Source organism: Quercus lobata, chromosome 9, assembly GCF_001633185.2.
Source record: "Quercus lobata isolate SW786 chromosome 9, ValleyOak3.0 Primary Assembly, whole genome shotgun sequence".
In the NCBI taxonomy this organism is placed as follows: Eukaryota; Viridiplantae; Streptophyta; class Magnoliopsida; order Fagales; family Fagaceae; genus Quercus; species Quercus lobata.
In genome coordinates, this window is record NC_044912.1 from 18,296,255 (window position 1) to 18,305,105 (window position 8,851).

General features: G+C 32.6%; 1 long non-coding RNA gene across 1 annotated transcript; it reads right to left on the reverse strand.

The window, feature by feature from the left end:
• Positions 1-3,290: 3,290 nt before the first annotated feature.
• On the reverse strand, positions 3,291-7,775 carry LOC115959607. The gene is made up of 4 exons (XR_004084937.1): positions 7,345-7,775; positions 6,160-6,222; positions 5,741-5,853; positions 3,291-3,493 (listed from the first exon to the last, which is right to left on the reverse strand). It is a non-coding gene; the product is annotated as an uncharacterized LOC115959607 (long non-coding RNA).
• Positions 7,776-8,851: the final 1,076 nt, after the last annotated feature.

Consider the following 8,851-nt stretch of genomic DNA (forward strand, 5'->3'; position numbering starts at 1 on the left):
GACTCGTTCTGATGGATCCTTTAAGCGCTACAAGGCTCGTCTTGTTGCCAAAGGTTTTACACAGGAGTATGGGATTGATTATGAAGAGACTTTTGCTCTAGTTGCTCATATCTCATTTGTTCGTGCTCTCTTAGCTGTTGCTGCTGCTAGTAAATGAGATCTTTTTCAGATGGATGTTAAAAATGCCTTCCTTAATGGGGATCTGAGTGAAGAAGTCTATATGCAACCTCCTCCTGGTCTCTCTGTTGAATCAAACAAGGTTTGTCATCTTCGACGTGCACTTTATGGTCTTAAACAAGCCTCACGAGCTTGGTTTGCCAAGTTCAGCTCCACTATCTTTCGCTTGGGTTACACTGCCAGTCCGTATGATTCTGTATTATTTCTTCGTCGTACTAATAAAGGCACTATTTTGCTTCTTCTATATGTGGATGATATGATCATAACTGGTGCTGACCTTAGTGGCATTCAAGAACTCAAGGATTTTCTCAGTCAGCAGTTTGAGATGAAAGATCTTGGACATCTCAGCTATTTCTTGGGTCTTGAAATTACTCATTCCATAGATGGTCTTTATATTACTCAAGCCAAGTATGCTTCTGACCTGTTGTCTCAAGCTGGACTCACTGACAGCAAGACTGTTGACACTCCAGTTGAACTTAATGCGCATCTGACACCCTCAGGGGGGAAACCATTGTTTAATCCTTCTCTTTACAGACGATTGGTTGGCAGCTTAGTTTATCTCACAGTTACTCGTCCAGACATCTCCTATGCTGTTCATCAGGTGAGCCAGTATTTGTCTGCCCCACGATCAACTCACTATGCTGCTGTTTTGCGCATTCTTCGATACCTGAAGGGTACCCTTTTTCATGGCCTTTTCTACTCAGCTCAGTCTCCTCTTGTACTCCATGCATTCTCTGATGCTGATTGGGCAGGAGATCCTACTGATCGCAGGTCCACTACAGGTTATTGCTTTCTCCTTGGTTCTTCTTTGATTTCTTGGCGAAGTAAGAAACAAACTTTTGTGGCCCGCTCTAGTACTGAAGCAGAATATCGTGCCCTTGCTGATACCACATCTGAGCTCCTTTGGCTACGATGGCTTCTTAAGGATTTGGGTGTGTCCACCTCCTCTGCTACTTCCCTTTATTGTGACAACCAGAGTGCCATTCATATTGCTCACAATGATGTCTTTCATGAACGGACTAAACACATCGAGATTGATTGTCATTTTATCCGTTATCATCTTGTCCATGGTGCTCTTAAGCTTTTCTCCGTCTCCTCCAAAGATCAACTTGCAAATATCTTCACCAAGTCACTTCCTAAGAGACGCACTCGTGATTTAGTTGACAACCTCAAGTTGGTCTCACATCCACCTTGAGTTTGGGGGGGGGGGCTATTAATGTATATTATGTTATGGGCTTTAGGCCCAGTTAGGTTACTTGTATAGTACACTTTACTTGTACCGCACACATATGCCTCCTATATAAAGGCACTGATGTATATTCTTTTATTCAAGAAATACAATACAATCATTCTGTATTTCTAACAAATTTAATCTATTTCATAGTTTAAATTAAATATTACAAATTTAAAGATATTTCTAAGAACAATATGTGGAACAGGAGAGAGTAATAAAGAAATTATAATAACCTTTTACAAAATCAATCACTTAAAAGTTATAATTGTATAATTTTAATAGTAGAACTTTTGCGATATGTAGCACATTTGGTTGTGGTGAAAGAACTTTAAAAATGATTGCAGGCTCCTCTTGAGGAAGTTCCCAAATTTGCGAGTTGAGCACGCCTACAGGGAAGCAAATCAATGTGCGGATGCCTTAGCTCGTATTGGTAGTTCTAGTGATGTCCCTTTCATTTTGTTTGCCCATCCACCGCCTGTGGTGGATCGGATTTGCTCCCTGGACATTGGAGGGGCCTTTTGTAACAGATTGATTTAGTTTTTATGCAATTATCTTCCATTACCAAAAAAAGAAGAAGAAAGAACTTTAAAAGAGTTCTAAAACTCTATTGAAAAAAGAGAAAAAAAAGGGGAGGGTTCTGACAGCCTACTAAAAAGGAGTTTTAAGGGTCTTTAAAGCAGAAAACAATTTTAAGGTTATAGTTGAAATTTAGTGCTTTTAAGAAGAAATTGTATCATTCAAACAACTTATTTAGCTGAAATTGAAATTCTAATTTTTTGAAAGTAATGTAGATAAAGTTAAAAGTTAGCTGAAATAATACAATAAAACCCATAAATAATATCAAAAATTACAATGAGATCTATAAATAGTAACAAAAATAAGCTGAATAGTAAAAAAAATTGACTTTTTGAACAATCCCAAATGCACACTAAATCTAGAACTTTAATCAAGATTCATTGCAATTTGCCAAATGCTCAAAATACTAGAAATTTATTTAGTTAAAAGGTCTATATTACAAAAGCTGTACTATGTCTATTTAACATTGTTATGGAGAGTAAAATTTTAACTGCTGAACTTTTGTCATATATAAATAGTTCTTACTAAAAAGCTCTTTGGTGTTTTGGGTATTTGGCAAATTACAGTGAATCATGTTTCAAATTGTATAAAACACAAATAATGAATTATATAGTTTTTTTAGAAAAATTAAAATGACAAACACCAAATTTCAGCTTCAACTTTAAGGATAAAGCTCCTAAATGAAACTAGCAACGTTTGACAATTGTTGTTAGAAAAAGTTTAAGCACTTTTATGGAAGTGAGTTAAAACTTAAGTTTTAGAAATCGGAACAGTCAAAAAACCGAAAAAGAGTCTAATTTTTCCAAACTGGTTCTAAGTCTGGTTCCTAGTTGAATCAGTGAACCAGCCGATCCAGTATAGTTTTTAAAACAACTAGTCACTAACCCGTGCGATGCAAGGATAGTTTTTTAAAAACATATATATGTACTTTGCTTAGAGAAATAATCACTTGAAACAAATAAGACTTCACCTCTACTTACTATGGCTCAAAACATACTATGTAAGTATAATTTTATTTGAAGTGTAATCAAACATTAAAGGAAACTAAACAATTGTATATCAATTATTGCAAAATATCTAGATGAATAAAAAATATATAATAAATGAATACTTAGGCAAATATTTCATTTAATATTTTTTGTTTATTCATCTTTTGACTTATTTAAAAAATATATTCCATATGCTTTGTAATCTAGAAGAGTAGATGATATTCATATTCTGCATGAGCACAATATAAAGGAAGAAACTCATAACAAACTTTAGGGATAATAATTTAATGATTTAACTATTTTTAGAGATAATTTTATAACTAAATTCATACAAATAAGTTCTAAACACTTCCTCTCTCGCAAACTTTAAAAACTACTATTCAAGCATAAATAAATAAAGATACAACAACTACCAAAATAGCTTTCATAGGAATATTTAGAATTCCCAAGGTCTTTATACACAAAGGCAAAACAAATCTCCAGTGTACAACTCCTAATCTCCACTTGAAAATATTATCTGTAAAATAAGAGAATTCATACCTAAAAAATCATTCATTTAGAAGGAAATAAAAGGAATCAATATATATTTTCTCTTGTTAATGGAGGCTTGCAATTAGTATGTACTTCCCTCCCTTTACCACCCGTTTGAAACAATGGGAAGAATACTTTACATAAATCCATAAACTGCTTATACTCGGGAGATAAAGCAATTATGAAAGACACCATTTATTTCAACACCAAAACAAAAAAAAAAAAAAAAAGAACAATCATAATGAATTGAAAAGCAAGCAAAATGGATTGCTTAGGGATGATGATCCAATATGTTTTGATAATATTGAACATCAATGCAAGAACCTATACGTGACTTTCATTAAACATTACATTTATCATGAATTTTATCCAATACATGCTAGAAACTTTTAATTCAAACACTTTTCACAACTAAAGAAAATCAAATATGACCACAAACGATGTGAAAATCAATTTAAAAATTTATTAGCAAAATATATTAAAAAACAAACATAGACCAAATACAATAGAAATTGATAAGGAACTTCATTAGCACAACTTTCCAATCAAAGCACAAAAGCGTACGAAAATAAAGAAAATGCTAAATGTACTACTAATTATATATGTTATATATGTTTCACATTTATGTAAAAACAGGCCTTATAGATGCATCTAATGAGGGGAACATGAAAAGAAAAATCCTTTGTCAGCTCGAATTTTATTTGCCTTAGTCAAATGAGTTCAATGTTGTTCTAGACAGAGAGACTTTCAAAGGATGTTACAAAACCCCAAGAAATTTCATGTTGGAGATAGTGAATTTAAAAAAAAAAAAAAAAACAATGTAATGGTTAAAAAAGCCTATCAAACTAATGGTTAAATAGAGACAAATAGAAATGCATATCATTAGTTAATATAAAGACATAATACATAAGCTAAGACATAGGCAGGAAGAACATTAAAAAATCTTATCAGTTTAATATGAAATTGAAGTATTTTAAACATAATATACAAAGTTTGAGAAAAATGATTTGGCAATTTTTTTTGTTATTTGAATCTTAAAACTTTCTCATGCATTAAAGCCAAAAACAGTTCTAATTATAAGATATCACGTTAAGGAATCATGAATGAAAAGAAAAGATACCAAGTGTCAAATTTGAAGATAACTACTATAAAAATAAAAAATAAAAAATAGAAACAAAAAACAAAAGAGTCAGCAGTGAAGTTGGATAGAGACAATTAAACATCTTACACTTCTAAAGTGATCAAGCAGAGGAGGCATCCAACTCATATTTATTTGTAGGCCCAAAATGTCCTAACTATAAATGAAGCATGGTGAAGGTGATTGTTGCTACCATTTTGAAATAAAAAAGGTAATAACTTTAGTTGCTCAAGTCTTTGCAAACAATTAAATGTTATTGTTCATGAGAGAGGGCTGTAGATCATATTATTTTTATGCAGATTTTAAAAAGGGAAGATGAAAGAAAAAAAAATTCACAGAAATTCAAAGAAAAGAACCAATTTTTCTTAATTAGATACAGATCCAACCACAATTCTTCTAGCATACAGTCTAAATGCATAAATATAGAGAATCAAGACATTTTGGGTTAACAGCATTTACTGTATCATTTTGTTTTACATTAGGGCCAAGACTAGTCCAATAATTTTCTTAACAGATTTGTGAAGGACATAATAGCTTACACTCATGATTATTGTATTTGAATTCAGTTAGCTATTCAACTCAAAGCTTTGTTGATCTGGGTAAAAAGTGACTTAGAATAATTAATAATATGTATAATTCCCCTACTACATAGTTAATTTGTCTTTAACTTGCGCATGCTTAAATATCTAAAGCATTTAAAGAATGTAGATGTTTTTTTTTTTTTTTTTTTTGAGAAATAATTACAATATGCTGCTAACCCCACAGCTCGAACCTTTTCCCCCTTAGACCCCAAGCACTTTGTGCATGGGGAGGTGCCAATTCAGCTATAAGGTCTTTGGCTTAAAGAATGTAGATGTTGGTGGTACTGAACTCTTAACTTCCAAGGATTTGTTCACAAATGATAGACATATTATACCTGAGCACTTATTATCTCTAACTAATGCATAAATCAATATGAAATTTGTAATTCTCATGCCTATAGTGGTTTTTTTTTTTAAGAGAACCATCTATAGCTCACAATATCAATGGAATAAGAATAACAAATTCTAAAAAAATATATAAATTATGCAGTAAACAAAGAAGGCACTGAATTACCAATTAGAGTAAGTACTGGCTTTGCAATGCCCCAATTTATACTATCTTCCCTTTGCCTTTCTCTTCATCATTTATTGGCCAACAATCTCTTCTTTTTCTCTTTTTCTGTTTCTCTATATCAATTAACACATGTCAAAACAAAGAAAAAACAATAAAATTAAACTTTATATTATATACCAAAACATTAATAGTGAAACTATAACAAATCCAAATATTCCAAATATTTAATTAATAGTGAAACCAAAACAAATCCAAATATTTAATTAGACTGTAAAAAGGGGAAACTCAATACAAATCAAACCAAAAAAAGAATCAAACAAAACCCATCAAAAAAAAAAAAAAAAAAATTCCATCTGAGTTTCTCATAAAGACCTTAAAACACAACAAATTTTTCCAACATACTCAAAATATGTCTTTACCTACACATCACAGGGTCCAATTGTACCCTTATGGCCTGCAGAATCTTGATGAGTAATGCCTCCCTAAAATCCAAAAAAACCTAATTTTAATTTCTTTACAATTAAACCTGATAATAATCAAGTAATTGAGTAGTTTTGTGACAAAGTGTACTTGTAACATGCATGTGACAGAAAACCTGTAAAACAGAATTCATATCAGAAAATACTGAAATTATCATATATAATGAGTCAAGAATAATGAGAGGACTATGGTTGGAGAGGTAGTTGGGGCGACCTTGGAGGTAGAATGCTCGACATGTTTGGTGGAATCAGAAATTTCAAAGTGAATGGGAGCAAAAGAAATAGAGCCAGAAAAGAGTCGGTTTTTTTTTCTTCTTCAAAGATATCGTGTCGCTTGCATGGTATTCATATAACTCTAACATCGAATTCTCCAAAAGAAACTTAGAATCTGCCAAGATTTTTCTCTACAAATGTTTGGATGCCCCAACTTTATCATGTGAAGAATTGGAACAGAAGAAAAACAAATGGGAAGAATTGACTAACAATTTAAGCTCTTCTTATTATTGTAGACAATCCATTAAATGATGAAAACAACATCAAACAGTGATATAGATGTGTATATTACAAAATAACAATTGAAACTGAATTTAACTCCAACTATCGAATGAAATTTGGTTTATCAAATAGAGAAACAAACAAACCTTAATAGAATCAATCACCCCACTAAAAAAATGGTGTAGTACTCTTAAATTTTACTGGTTTAAACAGACCATTGGGTTTTTTTTCTTTGGTGTGGTATTCAAAAAAAAATTTAAAAATTAAAATGAGACACACATGTTCAGCAATCTTGAACAACCATACTAACCAACCCAAACCTTCAAAACAAAAATAAAATCGCCACAAAATGCAAAATAGCAGTAGCCCCAACATAACATTCCGCAGTCTAGCATATTAAAAACCGAAAGATTATATTACCCATTGAACTAGTTTACTATTTCTTAATGTACAAAACTAACTTACGTTTACAATGCCCATATAATAAATAATAGAAAGGGAAAACCAATATAAGATAAATACAACAAAAAACACCATACATCAAACCAAAACAAACGCAGAATCAAAACCAAATTAAAAAACCCCAGGAAAATAAAAATCCAACAAAAATTGTATAAAAAAATTCAATACCAGAATTTTAACGATTCTTCTTTGCCATAACTCTGACAACAAAGGAAGAAGAAGACGTGGAAGCTCTGCAAAAAACAAGAAATCAATTAAGAGGAAAGAGAAAGAGGAAAAGAAGCACACCACAAAGTAGCGATCGGGTTTTCTGAAGGACGGCTCAGTCGGCTTGGTCGGACTAATGGACGGGCTAGGAGGCGATCGTGGGGGCCACTTTGGCCTTCAACGGCGACGATGTCAACAGCCCCAGTTTAGATTAAGCCCGCTTCTTTATTGTTGTTAGATTCATAGAAAGGCAAGAGATAAAGAAGAAGGAAGGGTTGTGCAAATTTTTGCACTTGTTATTATAGGGTTGTATCATACTGTGTCAGCCTCAAATGAGGAAGACGGAGAAATTGTTTCAATTTTGTGCAGTTATAGAGAGAGGAAGAGAGAAGACAAATATAAAGAAGAATTAAGAAAGAAAAAGTATTTATATTTTTGGGGAAAGGAATATTAAAAGGCCAAAATGTTGTCTGTTTCCGTCGTTTAGTATATTTTTCTAGTTATAGGTATTATCTTTTATAACAAAATATAAACTAAAATTATTAGGAAAGGTGTGAAATTTATAACTTTCCCCTGGAGCAGTGCAACTGAACACCAACTATAGCAAAAAATGGTACTGAAACATTACTCTTATTCTACCAAATGAAAAGACACAATGTTTTGTTATTTTAAAATGTAAATGTGATATAAATTTATGTAATCACGCGGTGCAATGAGACGTGATCAACAAAAAGTCAAATATTTCGGCGATTAGTTATTATAAAGATTAAAACGTTAATACGTCATGAGTATTTGGCATTATATAATAAATAGTGCCTTAATGTTTTGGATTTATATAAGCATGAACAATATACGAATAGTAGAACTTTATCCTATAAGCTTCAATTTTAGTTTTATCCTTAAACATCTTTAAAGCTTTTGAGGTTTGACAATTTTAGTAAAATGCGAGAATAGTTTTATATGTGTTGTATCAGTAAATCTATCACAAAAGTCAAAACCATGCCCTTGATAACATGATACGAATATTCTTTTGAATTTCAAAATAGATATTGTGGGGGCTATGACCTAAAATAACGAGTTGGGCCTTGGGCCTTAGGCCTTGGGCCTGTCCGAGGACATTAGCTAGTCCAAGGAGGCAATGTGGCTTAGGTGATCTACGTCATAAGCCTTATCACGGGAGACAAAAAAAGAAGGTCTGAGGAGGAATTCCTCCTCGGATACTAAAAATCCAGAGCAAATGTATGTTCAAACCGCTGAAGCACACCCCCCAAACACGTGACAAGGAAGAAAACTCAAAATATCTAAGCAAAAGCTACTACCACCACATTAAATGCACTGCAATTGCTTTTCTGGCCGCATTAATGTGGAGAAGACCCCTGAACAGTGTTACCCTAGCTGCTATAGCTCACAAAAGATTGAAAGGGGTGTCTGATGGGATGGGTGCTCAAGTGGGGGTTCAGATAATCAA